Consider the following 16,137-nt stretch of genomic DNA (forward strand, 5'->3'; position numbering starts at 1 on the left):
GGTCACGAGAGATGCCTGGGAAGGTTCCCACCACGGCAGCTCTTGGGGCTGTACTCGCAGGAGGTGTGACCCAAGCCCCCGCGGTGCCCAGGGCTGGGTCTGCACCTCCCCGGCTCTCCGGATCCTTCTTCCCGAAGGAGGAGGCAGCATCCTCCCCTTTGCCTGAGGCTCCTGGGCTCGTTCCTGGACATGCTGTGCTCCTTGTCTGACAGCGTCACATGGATGTCCCTTGTCCTCCAGCCCCAGCTGCTTGGGTAGACATCCTGCTGCATTACAGAAGCCCCTGGGAACAGATTTTTTGCCTTGCCCCGTTTCTAACCTCCTCCAAGCACATATTCACCCACTTCTCCTCCTCTCTTGGCTTTGTTTCCTCATTGTAAGGGAGAGAAGCTGAGCTGCCAGCATGGCAGGAAGGCAAATGATCCTCACCGGCAGGCGGGAGGGGGTCCTTAGCTAACGAGTTCTGCTTCCATCTATGAGAGATGCAACCGCAGGTTGCTGGCGTGTGCAAGTGGAGCTCCTGAGCTTTCCTGAACAGAAGGAATTTGCAGTGGAACAGCATAACACGGGCAGGTCAGCTTGAAAACAGCTGAACTTTGCAGATAAGCAGTGAGAATTTATTTAAAGAGAAGAAAATTATGTATATCTCTCTCTCTCCCCTTCAGTTTCTCCCCAGTCGTTGCTCATAAATCCAGGCGAGGAGCGAGGATCCAGCTTTGCACTCATTGCTCCGGGTGTTTATTTTAAGACTTCAATGAGATGTAGAAATGCCAGTTTCCTGACTCCGAAGCTCCGACCGCTCGGGGCTGACGCAGAGCAGCTTCCCGCGGGCCAGCTGCCGGGAGGAGCACCGGGAGGGCTGCAGGATGGAGGGCTTCAGCCCCGTTCCTCGAAGGCAGAGTGGAGGCAGCAGCTTTCTGCCCACTTGCGAGCTCCCGCCAGAGCTGACGCCAGCACGATTGCACTGGCACTACCATGGGAGCGTCCTGTCCTGGAGACGGGTCTTGGGTGTCCCTGCACACCCCTCTGCCCTGCTCCAGGCAAAGCCTGCCAAACCCCCCGGCAGAAAAGGGCTAAGGGTGCAGTAATGCACAGGGGATACCTGGAGCATGCCTGCAGCCCCAGGAGAAGGGCTGTTTTTAATGGATAGTGCTCAGACGTGTCCCCCAGGCCCCAGCTCGGCTGTGCTGGACGCTGTACGAACCCGGCAGCAGCATCAATCCCCCGCCGCGTGTTGCTGGCCCCGTCCTCTGCCGAGCCGCACGTCCAAACCCTCCTGGCGACGTGCTAAAACTACCGTGGCCTTTCATTGCCACTGACGACCCCAGATGCAAAGCCAGCCCTAAGGGGAGATAAGCTGTGGTTTCCCGAGCCCTGAGAGCAGAAGTGCCCAACATTTGTGGCGGGGAGCTCGGGGAAGCAGCTGCCTCCACGGGCAGGAGGAGAGGGCTGCCTGCCTGGGACAAGGGCTGACTTACAGGTAAGTCGGTCTAAACACAATTGTTGCACCAAATCAGGGATTGAAGCAGGCAGCACCCCCCCGAGCTATAATCCATTGCCTCGCTAACATAAATGGAAATTCAATTTGGGTGAGGGCAGGGAGGGGAGGAAGCTCGCTGTCTGCTTCTGCACAGCTCTCCGTGCCCTGGGGGCTCTGCCCTTCGCAGCCCCCGTATTAGCCTTGGTGCAGATGAGGTTGGGCAGCGTCTGACTCAGGCTGGACCCGAAGTGGTATGAGAAGAGGGAAGAGAGGGCTGGCACGTAGGGGAGACGCTCATGTGGATGGGCAGTTGTGGAGGGTCCCAGGGACCCCTGCCCTGATCAACGCTGTGTGCGATTTCTCTGACCAGATCCACTCCTCACCATTCACAGCAGAGCTGTAGAGTCTGGACCAGCCCCGGGGCTCACAGGAACTGTTCAATATGCATCCCAGGGTCGGCAGAATTGTTTATCATCCTTTTAAAAGGATCACTTTGCTCAGTCCTGTTCCCATAACAAATCAGAAGGGATCTGCAGGCTGCTCGTTGGCTTCATCATGCACCAAGAGGCTGCTGGGGCTGCAAATCTGAGTTTGCATTTGCCCAACAGCAGCACAGGCGAGTATTTAATGTCTCTGTGTCACCTGGGCCTCGCTGGGTGACAAGAGTGATTTGGGGTGGTTCTTTCTGAGCTGTGTTGGTTTGCACGGGACTGCGTGGGAACCTCCGCATGAGACTGCAGCAGTTGCTGTTTAACCCACAGGTGGGCTGGACGCTGACCGAGACAGGACACTCGGAGGAGACCGTGACCCAGCAGCGATGGGTGGGAAGAGCCCTTCCCTCCTCCTTGCATGTGAGTTTGTGCCTTACAGCACGAGAGCAACAGATGCCACAATGTCCCCCTTGCTAAGCCTCTGCTCGTTCCACCTTCTTGCTTTCTCCTCACCTGTTTCTCCCTTTTGCCATCCTCAGGACCAAATTTTCTCTCTCTTATGCCAAGTAATGCCCCCTGCCTCATCCCCCACGAGGACCGCATCCAAAGGGGACTCAGTCCCAGCCGTGCAGCCAGACCTCCCCGCTGCCACCTCAGGAGTCTCCCCAAATTGGAGTCAGAATTGGACCTTTACAGCTCCTGCTCTGGCAGAGAAGGTGAGCACTGCCATGCACGGAGGAGCCTGAGCAGCTCCCATCTCTTCTGCCTCCCCTCCGGGGCCAGCCGTGCCCCCACGGTTCTCCTGCAGCCTGAAAGGCAGGTGGATGGGCTGTGCCCAGCATCACGCCACGGTGAGCTGGGGACGGGAGAGCAGGGAAAAGGGCAAAGTTAGCGAAAGGAGAGTATCGTTTGCTCTTGGGAAGGTGCTGCTGGGTGGGCAGCCAGGCCCCTTCCCATCAGGCTGCTTGCGCAGCTCAGCATCCCAGCTCAGCATCCCAGAGAAATTCCCTTCCCAGCGCTGCCACAGCTGAGGCACCTAATGAAATCGAGTCGCCTGTGCGTGCTATATTAGGGTTACCATGGATATGGTGCCACAAACACTGGGCTGTGGCTTTGTTATATAAACAGGAGAGATGATTGCCACAAATATACCCAAAATATCTGAAAAGGACAGGAAGAGACAAAAGCGTTTCCTGGGTTTGTTTATAAAGGGTTGTGTGATCCAGTGGATAGTGCCAGGGGGAGGTGGGAGAGATTTGTGTTAGCTTTGAGAAGTGGAGCATAACCGAGCAGTGATCTTGGACTCGGTAGCTCTGAAGACTCCCTCCGATCTTCAACGGGATCTTTCTAAAACCATCACAGAAACACTGCTGGCCAGGCTGATTACTCACCCTGCTCATGCCCAAGAGCTGGGCTCCCTGCACATCGTGGTGTGAAGTGCATTGTTCTTCATGCTCAAGTTCATCCTAGCTGAGCTTCACGCAGATCTTGGCTGACCATACACAAGGAGATCCTGCTGCCTGCAGCTGGTGGGGGCCAGGACTGGCGGTGGTAGTAGAGATGTACAGCCATCAGCTCTCCCAGACCTGCCCACACCAGACCCTGGTCAGCAAGACCATCCAGTTGATCTTGTACCATCTCAGGTACAGAAAGTCCCTTGTACAGTTTGAGGAATCATGTAATTTAAAGAAAAAAAGCTGCCGTAGAAATGGAGGTGGGATGGAAGGGAGATGGAGATATCAGAGTGGCTAAAATTGTATTGCACTCCCACTCCCCTGCCAATAAAAAGACCATAAATAAAGTGGCTTTGCAATAACCATCTCCACGCATTGTAACTCAGATTCACGTGTCCCTGCAAAAGATGCTCCAAGCAGGATAAACCTTGCTCTAGCCTTGTTCTGCGAGAAAGGCACGACAAGCTCGCTCCAGTCCTATCACAGGGATGGCTTTTCTCTTCCCAGCAGGTGCTACCCCCCAGCTCCCAGTCTCCATCAGGCTTCCTCCTCATCCTCCATGCCCACCTGTGGGTGACATCCCCAGCCCACGGCTGCTTCAGATCCCTCGTGGCCTTCCACCGACGGATGGCCATTCACCCCCTTGTTTTCTCCCCTGTCGCTCTCCCTGTGAGTCCAAGCAGACAGCTTTCCCTGCTCCATTTTCTGACATGTGGTGGAGAATACCAAACTCGGTAAGGAAAGATCTGCTTTATCGCTTAAAAACACACCAAATCCAGTTTTTGCTCTTCAGCCGTACAACACCCTGCATTACCTGTCATCCCTGATTTTGCAGGACCCATCTTAATTTTCACAAAGTGACCTCTTGTGTCTCCAGAATGGTGGGGAAGAGTTCTTCTTTGATTTGGTAGGAAACAACAGCAAAATGAGCTGGAATCTGCTGTGGTCATTGGTCCAGGGGAAGGACTGTCTGCCATGTGAGTTTTCAGGGGGGTGGGTTGGTGCTGAGCCTTTCTGCTTGGGTCTCTGCTCTTTGATGGCAGCCTTTCTTGTTGCTTTTCCTCTAGCTGTTGCTTTCTGGCACTAAGCTGCTTCCTGAAGATTACACAGCAAGCCAGGACCAACATCAAGAGGAGCTGATCTAGGCGAGGACATGGGGCCAAAAGAGCCTGAGGAGATTGAAGATGGAGCTTTATCATCTTAGCAAAAGGGTTGACCAATTAAATGACAAAGGCTGCAGGCCCTGCACGCTTTAGGTTTGTAACAGACAAGTTAGCAGAAGGTCTAATAAAGGGTAGAATAGTGAATAAATATGATTTCCTTCAGAAAACTCAGATGGCTTTTGCACAGGGAGTGCCTGCCCTATAAACCTCTTGGCAACCTTAAAGGGGTCAATATAGCTTGAAAGGAAAGGTGTTTCTAGGAGATACGGTCTCTCTGGCTTTCCAAGGCTGTGACAGAAGGCTCTGCGCTATTCCCACCATGGCCCAGGTGCCCATGGAAGGATTATTCCCCAGCTCCTCACTTGGCCCTTCAACCCACCAGCCCTCCCCCCCATATTCATGCCTCTGGGGTGAGGACTGCCCCGTGTAAAGGGGCATGAGGGAATCTCTCTAAGCCCGTCCTTTTGTTGGCACTTCCAGCCGAAGCAGCGGCTGCACAGGATCACGTTCCAGCGAGCCTGGCACGTCCCGTCGGGTGCAGAGACACGAGCTGGCGGGTGTGATGTGACATGATGAGCCAGGCAAGCCCTGCCACGGGGTGGCTTTTAAGTGCACATTCCCTCAGAGCACTTCTGACCCACCTTGCTCTGGCTGAGGCCGATGTTACCCCATGAACCTTGGCGTATGGTGTCGGTCCCGGGCTGGGGATGTTTAACACAGCGAGTGCAGAGCACGCTGGTTTGTGGCACTGGGGAATTAATCTGAGTTAAAAAAAACTTATTTAAGCAGCATTTTGTCTCTCTTGTTGCTTTGTTAACTCTTTTAAGCAGATGTATCCCTCAGCACTCTGAGGTTGTCACCTTCAAGGACAGAAACCTCTCGGAGTAACACGTGGCGTGCCTGGCCCCAGGGCTTCTTCAGCTCCGTACCCGCCTGAAGCAGCGGGGAGCCGTGGGTGCAAGAGGGACATCAAACACAGTCCGGGTTATGGGCAGCTGTTGGGGCTGTGTTTATAAGCCAGGAGGTTCCTACATCGTGGGTGGTTAAAGCAGGAGGGAGAAAGGCTACTATGGAAGAGCACAGACCTGAGCATCAGGCTGCTGTTGTCACCTAAACAAAAAATTTGCATTTAAATCCAGCGAAGGTGACCGAGGTGCTGTGAGCGTGTGCTCACGTCCCAGTGAGAGGAGGACGGTGCAGTGGAGACCTTTCAGGCTGCCATCGTGAATATTTGGGATGAGCTTGGAGACTGTCCAAGAGCAGGCGCCTGCAGAGTCACGGGGAAGAGGCAGAGCGAAGCGGCCAGCCTTTCCGTCGGGACCGGAGAGCAGCTGCCACTGCGAGGAGGTAAGCCTGCTCCTGCAGAGCTGCACACGTGGGGTCCTGTCTACTGCCGGGGAGCTTAACGCAAAAACAAATGCCACAGAGTGGCAAAGGAAAAGGCCCTGCCCTTAGGAATGGAAAAAGATGGTATTTGGCAGGTGACGACAAGGTCACGCTGTCACCATACCTGGCTGCTGCATCCAAACGTGCTCCCGGGGTGTGCAGAATGCACAGGGGTGGTATATTGGAGCCCTAACGCTGTGTTTCCCTTTTGGAGCAAAGCAGTGTGACCCTTTAGCGATATTAAGTGCCCTCTGCTACCCTATTTCAGGTATAATTTTTTTTTCTTATCTCTTGAGAGTCTGTGCACTTGATTTGTGTCGTGGCCATCAAACTGCAGTTGCCGAAAGAGGCTTGAATCTAGAAGTGGCACCACTCTCCCCCAGGCTGGTGGAGCACTGGGAGTACGTACAGAAAGCTGGGCAGTGTTTGAGTAGCCCATTGCCCCCGGCAATGCCCAGGTTTGGTTGTGGTTTGTGGTCACGTAGCCCCTAGGAGAAGGGGAGCCTCAGAAGGAAGATGTCTCCAAGGTCATTACAACCAGATGGGAACCTGCCCTTCCCTGACGGCAGCGCATTTTGAGCTGCTCCCTGGGGATGGAGCAAGCTGGAGGTGGGGGAAAAAAACCTAGAGAGTGGCCTTAGATGCTGAGCGAAGGGAAGATCATACGGTGTTCCTGGGCAGTTTGATCCCAAGTCCCGAGTCAAGCGTGAGGAAACCAAGTATTTTTGGGTGCAAGAGTGTGAATGCGTGAACTCACCGAAGGATTTACACTGAGAATAACCCATTGGTGGTGGTGGAGGAAAGCAGGTGATTATAACCTGAACACTGTACTTAAAACCTACAAATGCTTTGGCAGCTGCTGGTCTGTTTATCCCACAAACTTGGCAGGCACAGGACACTTCCCAAACGGCAAGAGGGGTTGATAGAAGTTGTGGCTGGCCAGTTGCCAGCTCTCAAGGCTATGGACGGGCTCCCAAACTGCGGATACTAATTAGCACTTTCCTTCTGTAAAAACATACATTGTGAAGTCTAAGGGATCACTCTGTGTTTGTACAGCCCCTAGCACGATGAGGCCGTGCTCACAACGGAGGCCTTGCACACCGCTGCAATATAGAAATATACTGTAAAAAACTTTGTGTCCTTCGTAGGCAACTGATCTTTACATAATTGCTCTTAGAGTAAGTGGACCTCGTGTTAGTCCAGAAAACAAGGTCTAACTTGCTCAAGGCAGCCCAAGTGTTTGCTAAGCCCTTGTTATAGCATGGTTTTTCCTTGCTTTTATCCTGGGCTCAGATTAGTGGAGAATTGCTTTGACGTATTCCCTGGGAAGTGAGGAGGCTGTTTGCTGCAGTACAGGAGTCCAGGCATGGAAACCGAAATGAATGGCCCAAGCAAAGAACCTCCATCGTGCATCTTTCTGAACGCAGATACAGTGATAAATTGCTCGACAATGACATCTGACCCATAAAAGTAATAAAAAGCTAAAATTGTTTTTTTCCTGGCGTAGCTTTTCAATATCTTTTGCGCATAGTCCAAGCAGCCTTGAAGTAAAACTGGAGAGGAATCATGACAGAGACAGTTCAGTACTAGCCGATACGGTCTAAAATAAGCATTAATAGTCTTAAGTAGACTCTCTGAAGATAAACCATATTTTGCCCCCTTGCTTTCATTTCTTGTCATGAGGCTGAGTGGCTTGCCTTTCAGATCTCCGTACAGGCGTTTGAACGGCATGCAAAGTATGCTGAAATTGCTGGCAGTAATTAGTTTATTTAGGGAGAATTAATTAAATGCAACTGTTTCCCTCTCTAGAGATTAAAAGAGTGCTATAAGCGATAGCATCTTAAAAAGAGCAGATGTGCTATAAAAGGACCAGAGACTAATTATTCTCATCAGTCAACAAGGACAGAACAAGTATCGATGGGCTAAAACTGCCGAAGAGAAAAATTAAGTTAGCTCTTAGGAATAACTTTGGGACTGCAAATGCAAGTCAGGCCAGGGAAATGGACACTGCGGGACTAACGTTGAGTGTCCTGACAGACGGAGGCACTCCAGGCTGAACGCGCTGGTCTTCCCAGCATCATCGCGGGGAGGCTGGCAGAGGCGGTGGCCTGCAAAGGGTCCCTGCTACCCGAGGAGTTCGACAGCTTGCAGACAACATGGGTGACAGCAGCAGAGGCTGATGGCAGCGGGTGCAATGAGCAGGGCTGGCAGGGCCTCCCGAGACACGCTGAGCATCCTCCATGCCCAGGGGAGCAAAAGCACTGCGCTGCTCTGCAGAGCCCGGGGACGAGCGGCTGCCGAGCCCAGGGGATGCAGTGGGAGAGCTGAGGCAGGTTTTGCTTCCCTGTCACACCAACTTAGGGAGAGGGGACAGCATCCGTGGGTGGCTGTGACAGTCCTTTCCGTGCCGGTGCCTCTGCAGGTTGCCCACCTGCTAGAGGGGTAATAGCAACTCAAATCGCCAGGTTTTGCCCCAAGTTCTGCTTTTTTCAGCTCTGGGACATGATAACCACCCTGACGCTAATGGAGTCTTGTGGATCACCACTGCCAGTGCCGGACGTGCCCTGCACAGTGTCGGCCTCTTCAGAGAAACCTGTGGACGAGGACATCTGAAGTAGCTGAGGTTGTGCTGGAACGGGAATGGATTGGGGAAGAGGTGACACGCTCCCCTTCGCTGGGGTGGCTGTCACCGAAACCAGACAGCAAAAACCTCAGCGCAGCTCCCCATAAACGGTGCATGGGACAAAGTCACGTCACATGCGAAATGCCCCGGGACCCTCGTGGGGCTAAACGGGGGACGTGGTGGGGTTTGCCTGGCTTTTCTCCCTCCTGCGGGGGGTGGGATGCTTTCCCTGCGCCCGCACCGGGGGATGAAGGCTCCCTCGGCCAAACTGCGGTGTCCCCCGGCTCTGTGAGGGGGTGACCCGGCTCCGTGGCGGGGGGTGACATGCTCTCCCCCCCGCCGCAGGCACCGAGGCCCGGCCCTGACCGGGGTGGGGGGGACCCGTCGGCCGCCCCCCGCTCCGCCGCGGCCCGGGGTGGGAGGGTGCGGGGGCCGGCAGCACGCGCCGCTGCCCGTGCGGCCCCGGTGCGGGGCTCGGGGGGGGGCCGCTCCGCTCCGCTCCGCCCTCGGCGGCGGCACCGGCGGCGCTGGGGCGCGGGGCGGGGAGGGAGCGCTCCCCCGCAGAGCCGCTGCTGCCGGGCCCGGCCATGTGCCGAGAGGGTCTCTGCTGCCGGCGCGGCTCCTCGGCACCCTGAGCTGCCCTCCGGCTTGTTGTTCCTATTTCTAATTTTTTTTTTTAAATTATTTTTTTTTTAATTGTTTGGTTTCGCATTGATGCTCTCCGAGCTGGAGAATTCGGCAGACGCGGTCCTCACCTGCGAGATCCAGCACAATTCCCCCGTTTGAAGGTAAGCGGGGAGGGAGGGCGGCGGAGCGGGGACAGGGCACCGCTGGCAGCCGGACCCCCCCGCCCCCGGGCTCCCTCTCCCCGTCCTTCGCAGCGTTGGGGTCTTTTGCGATGCTTTTCCCCTCTTTACTTCTCTCTCCCCCCATCCCTCGCCCTCCTCCCGGTGCATCCTAAGCTGCCTTTCCGCAGCGGTGGGCTTGCTGCTCCGGGGGAGACGGTAGCTGACCGCCGCGGCCCGGGGGAACGCCTGCGGGGAGCAAAGCGGGCGGAGGACAGCCCCGGCTGCGAGAGTTGGGGCTGGGAAGGGGTTTGGAGGGAGGAGGCAGAGCGAACAGGGACATGGAGAACTGCACAGCATCTGCTCCCCAATAACCTGTCTCAGGCGGACTGGTCAAGTCCTGCCACCTTAGACCAGGGTGAAAAATACCAGGGTGCTCCAGGCTTGGTTTTTCCCAGTCCTACAGCATCTTCAGTTTCAAAGCCATGCCTGTGAAGGAGGTCGTCAAAGCATCTCTCAGGGATGAGGTGAGAAAGCTGCCCCCATCCTGTTCCTTGCCTGGGTGTGTGGGTCATGTCCTGCTCTGCCCCAGGGCCAGCTCACCCTCCTTTGCTCAGTGTGGGGCTGAAACTGGCCTCTCTCGGTAGCCTGTCTGGGCATGTCACCTGGGGACGTGTGGCTAGGACAAAGGCTTGTTCCTATCTTGTGTCCTGGCCCTGAAGGATGTAGGAACCCCCCCACTCCATCCAGATGAGTTTGCAGAGACCACCCCAGCCCCAGGTTAGGCAGCAAACTAGCCCACTGGCTCACACACAGCGGAGTGATGGTGATGGTGAGGAAGCCAGAGTTGAATGCAAGGAAGGTGGTAGCACAGTTATCTGTGGGTTGTTTCTGTCACTATTTGGTTAATACAGCAGCAGTCTAGGTCTGCGCTCTCAGAAGCACATGGACGTTGTTCAGTATGTTAAAGGCTTGGGGGGGCTGAGAGAGGGAGAGAGAAATCCCCCGAGGGAAGGTGGCTTTTCATTTCCCCATATCGACTGGTTTCAGACAGGATTATTTGTATTTGACATAACAGATCGCCAAACTTGGAAGGTAGTGGGGGTGTGCTCATATTCATTAAGGTAGACAGTTTTCTGACAGAATAAATTAAAGGTAAGAGAAGACTGCACTTGGAGGTTCAACAGATTGTCTTCTAGCCTAAAACGAGCAGTGAAATCAGCATAAAACCTAGGTGGTAAAATCATGCGCTTCAGTCTTTCACGATGGATGCCTGTCATTTCAGGAAACCTGGCAGGTATCCCAGGAGTGCAGTGCTCCTGCGTGACCTCGTTTGAGCCAAAGTACCCAGAAGGATGGGTTTTTTACTCATTGTATCTTGTCTTCACTGAACAAGCATCTAAATTGTAATGCTGTTAAGGGAAAATAGTTTGCGTAAATTGTGCATGAGCTGAGAGCCTGAACTATCCACACACCTGTATTTAGGCTCTTGCCCCGCTGCGATGGCGTGTGAATAACAGAAGGTTGTTTGCAGCCTTTGATGGTTGGTTTTTGTCTTGTCTGAAATGAGCAGAAAGATGCATTATGGCTGTCAGCTGGTGAAAAGAGATTTCAAACACCTTAAAGACCGTGCAACTGTAATTAGAAGTGTAACCTCCTTCCTCTGCGTGTCAGGATTTCAGTGCAGGATGATGACAGGCCCTCTTAAGGAACGGTGCTGGTGCTCAATAGATATAAAGAACTTCAACAGGATCCCCCGCAAAGTGACTGATGTTGATTTATCACCCCTCAGTACATTGGTTCTCACTTATGAAAGATGTGGGGATGTGGGGGGAAAGGAAGGAAACAGCGTTCGTTCCTTTCTGTTTTCTTGTCAGTGAACACAGATTACAAACACAGACAGTTCTTAAATACCTGTGCCTACCTGAGCACAAAAGAGTTGCAGCACGTTACCAGCGCCGTGGTTACTTGCTGTATCTCTGCTGTGTTTCTCTTTGTTTTCCAGCAAAGCCTGGTGGATCAGTCTAGCTGTCACATCTCCTCTCAATCCTTTTTGAGTCCCCTAAACCCTCATGCAGGTGACATGAGAGTCAAGCCTGGAGGTTTGGTCTCATGGGCTTTGTTTAAGGAGAACGTGTTCAGAAGTGGCTGAGTGCCGGAGGACCCGCTCGCGGTCAGTGGCGTATTGACATGTGACATGACCATGACAGTGGCATGGTATTCCCATGGCTAAAGCTGAACACCTGCTGACCCTCCAGCCATACCTGAGCATCCCCCTTAGGGTCCTTTAAAAATTTTGCTGAGGACGAGATACAGAGAGGTAAAGGTACTTAATGCCCTCGGGCATTTATGTGCAGCCCAGAGAGCTTAGCTGCATACTCGCAGGCTAAGAAGTCTGTGCCACTGGCCTTTGGGCATGTCAGGATATGTCCTTGATGCCCAGCATGTGGGTCAGTGAGGGGTTTTGCAGCTGGCCAAGCCGTAAGGTATTTATGTAACTCGGCTGCGCAGTGCCTAGCTGTGTTAGTGCTGGTGTAAGAAGTGGGGATACCTTGGTCCCTTCTCACTCGTCGTGTTCTGATACCTGGCTGTCATGTTGTCATGGATATGGATGAGGACATGGCCAGTGAAGAGGTGCTTGTTGCTGGCAGGGCTCCCGCAGCCACCGCTTGTGATGCAGCTCATGGCGTTGAAGAAGAGCAGGGAAGGGCTGGAGGAGAGGTGGCAGGTGTTGGGGATGGACTTGCAACTCGGTCCCATTCTAATTTACACTTCTTCCCGTGTCGTTGTCTGTTATCTCCTCTCCTCGTGATCTAGTTTATTACAGTAGGCAGGATTGGTTCACCCTTTGCCTGAGAAAAAAGCATATATCCCAGCACCACAGATTAGCAGAGGGATGACAAATACGTTGGGTGATGGACTCTCTTCAGACCTTCCAGCCACGTTCAGTTCACAGCTGAGGCCAACCCGGACAAGGCTGGGAGCTCAGGAACCTGCAAGCCCTGCAATCCCCGCGAGAACAGCCCTGGGCAGAGGTGAGCTGGAAGGGCTGGGGAACAAAATTAAAAGTCATAATAACATTTTGGAACATCCCTGGACCTGTTTCTCCCTGGAAAGCTTAATAATGGCCGTGACCCACTAATAGTTCAGAGAGACGACCTGGCTCCCAGGGACTGTGTGGTTCTCAAGGTGCCTGTGTCAGGGGCAGCGTGGAGTGGGGACAGGCGCGGAGCTGCTCTAGGCCAAAAGCTAAACAGTGATGATTTTGCCCCATCCTACATGGCTGAGAGTCTGGATTTCTCACTGGAATCAGGCGGCCAGCAGGGTAAGCTGCAGCCTGGGACACTGCCGGGAGATGCTGGCATCTCCCTGGTGCTCCTCTTGGCAGGCCATGGAGTGGAGACACAGGGTGAGCGAGGGGCTGGGCGAGTTTTGTTTACCCTCTCACTTCAGACAGAGTTTTATCTGCCTCGTTGAAACAAGCACCTGCGATGGGTCAGAGCTGATGTTCGGCTTCATTCAGGGTAATGGCACAAGACGGACCGAGACACCTTCCCCAAGTTTGCCTGGCCAGGAGGGCAGCTCAGCCCCTCCTCGCTCTCTCCAATGCTTCTCTCCCCATCTCTTACCTCCAGGACAAAAGCCACCTGCAGTCACACCCCACCCAGCATGGCAATTTATGAGCTTGCCAAGCTTTACTTGACAGCAACGCTAATTTTCTCCCCATCTGGAAAGCGCCTGCCACTCATACCTGCCCATGAGCTACGGGAGGGATGCAGCTCCTGCGCGGGGCTGAGTTGAAGGTGTACGCAGCTCTGCCGCCCTGGGAAACATCTCTCTGCTCCACAGCTTTTATCAGAGATGGAAACTTGTCACATTCTCTCTGCAACAATATCTGACATTATCCAAGCAATTTGCCTTTGGTGTGTTTCCAGAAATAGTTAGGCCTACAGTAGACATGGGTGACATCTGGATGCATTACTGTTGAGTTCAGAAACATTCAGTAGACAAGACAGGAGCTATTGTTTAAAGGTTATTTCAAAAGATTCCTAGCGAGTTATCTGGCCTTGCAATGGGGAAAGCCTTAATGGCACTGAGATAATGGCCTTTTTCTAAAGGACATTTTAAAGGAAAGTTACCAGAAAGCCAAAAGCAAGTCTCAGCCCATCCTCACCGGCCAGGGACCTGATCCAACCTGAAAATGTGAGGAGTTTTTCTCTTTACTTCAGTGCTGGTTGGATCAAGCCCAGCAAACGTGCGTCTGGCTGCGGGAAGAGCAGAGTGGGGGGCACAGGCGGGGGATGGAGGGGAGACCACCAGCAGTTCAACTCAAAAAAAGAGTCTCAGAGCAGCTTAATAGGGCAGCAGGATTCACATCAGCAGGGAGGGCGAGAGAAAAGAGTCCTCCCCGAGGCTCTGAAAAGAAAATAAACGTCATTAGCAGTGGGTAAAGCAACCGCCTCTGAGCACCTGAGCAGAGGGCGGGGGGCTCTGCCAGGAGCGGGGGGCTGGCAGGGTGCCGGCGCTGGGAGGGTGCAGCGAGGCCACTGCGGGAGACACTCTGCAGCCCACATCTTTATTCAGCGTGTCCCCGCTCAGTTAATAGCCTCCTTATAAAAAAAAAAGAAAAAGAAAGGCGAGCGAATTTTAGGCGGAAGCAAAGTGCCACCTGTCATCCCCGTCCCTCGCCCAGGTGACAAGGATGCTGCTCACACGTGGCGGAGGGGAAGAGACGTGGCTTTGCTGTCACTCACACCAGCCTTGCATCTGCAGGCGCTCCTGGCAGGAATCACTCCTGGCTTCTTACCTTGGCCCCAGGGCAAACAGAATTAATTCTTCCCGTTAATTTCATGCCCCTCAGAGAGCTGTGACGGGGAGGAAATCATGTCGCCGTCTCCCACATCTTTCTGTCTGCCACTGATTTTCTCTGAGAGGAAGGTGAGGGGGAGCGAGATCAGGGGGTGCCCATGGAGTCCTGGAGTTGGCCAGAGCTCTCTGCCCATGGCAGGACCATCCCGTGCCGGGCGCTGGCTCCAGCCCTCCTCTGCCTCAGCTGGTGCTGCCGTGAGGCTGTGTCAGTGCTGCAGAGGAGCCCTGGCAGCGGATGCTGTTGGAGAGCTCTTCAGAGCCCACTGACCCCCTCCTGCTGCTCCCTATCTGCCTTCTCCCTTCTGTGCATCTGCTGGTGCCCCAGCCCTGCCCTCCCGCAGGTCGGTGGCTGAGATATCCATTACGAAAACTTCGGTGGTGAGATAACCATCGGAAGCTGCCAGCCTGAAAAACAGGCTTTGGTGAAAAAGCTTGTAGGTTTTATTTTTCTTTGAATTGCCACTAAACTCCAGCTTAGGCTCTTCCAAGGCTGCACTGCTTGGCCTCTCTTGGGCAGGGGATAAAGGAGATGATTTTCTCGCTGGGTGGGGGACGAAGCCCTCCGCACTGCCAGCTTTAGGCATGGCTTCGAGGCCATGCGATGGCTTTTCTCTAGGTACAAGTTCATCAGAGGGTCTGAGCCGCAGAAGCTCATAAGCTCATTATACTGGGGGAGTTGCAAGCGGTGGGCGCACCACACAGCTGGGATTTCCTTCCTTTCTGCTGGAGGGGGCTCGTAGCAAACTGGGAGGAAAAGTCCTTTGGGGTTTTTTATCTTTTCCTGTGCAGAGCGGTGCCTTGTTCCTCAGCTGCCTGAAAATCTAGGCTGGACCGTAACGGACAAGAGTGGCCTCTCGTAGCACTGCCCGTCCCGCTCGGCCCCGCAGCGCTGGCATCAGGCAAAGCCAGGCTGGCTCTTTACTCACTGAGAGCTTCGGGCTGTTTGAGGTTAAAGGGGAAAACACATCAGCATTAATGAAAAGAAACTGGCTGCCTGGGGGAAGATAAATACCCAGCTTGTTGGGTGATGTGGCTGCTTTGAAACCCTCTGGGGACCGCTGCAGCCTTGTGATGGATTCAGCAGTCGTCGTCTCCCTCGACCTCTTCCCAGCTCGGGTCATTTCAGCTGAAGCGGATCAAAATGTCTCGAGATTCAAAGACTCGTAAACCAGCACTGATTACAGCAGAGAGATGTCTTGGACTTTGTTGTAAGATGATACAGGGGCTCCACTGAAGCGGGTGTTTGCTGTGAGGATGCGGGAGCGTGCCTGGAGCCAGAGGGAGCTCACAGGCAAGTGCCAGTCCCCAAAGCGGCTGCGTTACAGCGTGCGAATCGCTGCTCTGCTAAAGCATCCACTTACAGGCACCATATCCCGTGAGAAAAATAACTTACCTGCAAATAGCTCTGCTCGGTTTTATTCCCAATATTCCATCTTCTCTCCTCTGGGTTGTTTTTTTTTTCCCTAGGAAATGATGCGGTATTTTCTGAGGTGGCCGGCAGGGACAGTGCAATCCCAGCACACAGCTCCTCTGCTGAAGCCTGCGTTTCCTCCCCCGTGTAAGCAGAGGGTATTGCCTGGGCTTTGCCATGCAGTTTACATCTGGATTCCCTTTGCTCTCAGTGTGGATTTGTTTTAAGACCTGGCGTGGGTCTTCCTGCCTGAGCTTTGACAAACCATTAACTCTCTCCTTTTCATTGCCTAAACCATTAACTCTCTCCTTTTTGTTGCCTGCCTTCAAGATCAGAGCTGGTGCGGTGCAGGGAGGCTCTCCCCAAGGCTGGCCCTGAAGACAGTGATGCTCGTTCTTCCTCCTGGTTTCCCACCTTTGTGGGGTGCAGCCCCATCACCCCCCAGTTCTGCCCCAGCACTGCCCAGCCCAGCGCATCTCTCTAGCAGTGGGTCCCCCCCCCAAACACCATGGGATGGATTACAGAGTTTGCTTAA

The sequence above is a fragment of the Nyctibius grandis genome, chromosome 16, assembly GCF_013368605.1.
Source record: "Nyctibius grandis isolate bNycGra1 chromosome 16, bNycGra1.pri, whole genome shotgun sequence".
NCBI classification, from domain to species: domain Eukaryota; kingdom Metazoa; phylum Chordata; class Aves; order Nyctibiiformes; family Nyctibiidae; genus Nyctibius; species Nyctibius grandis.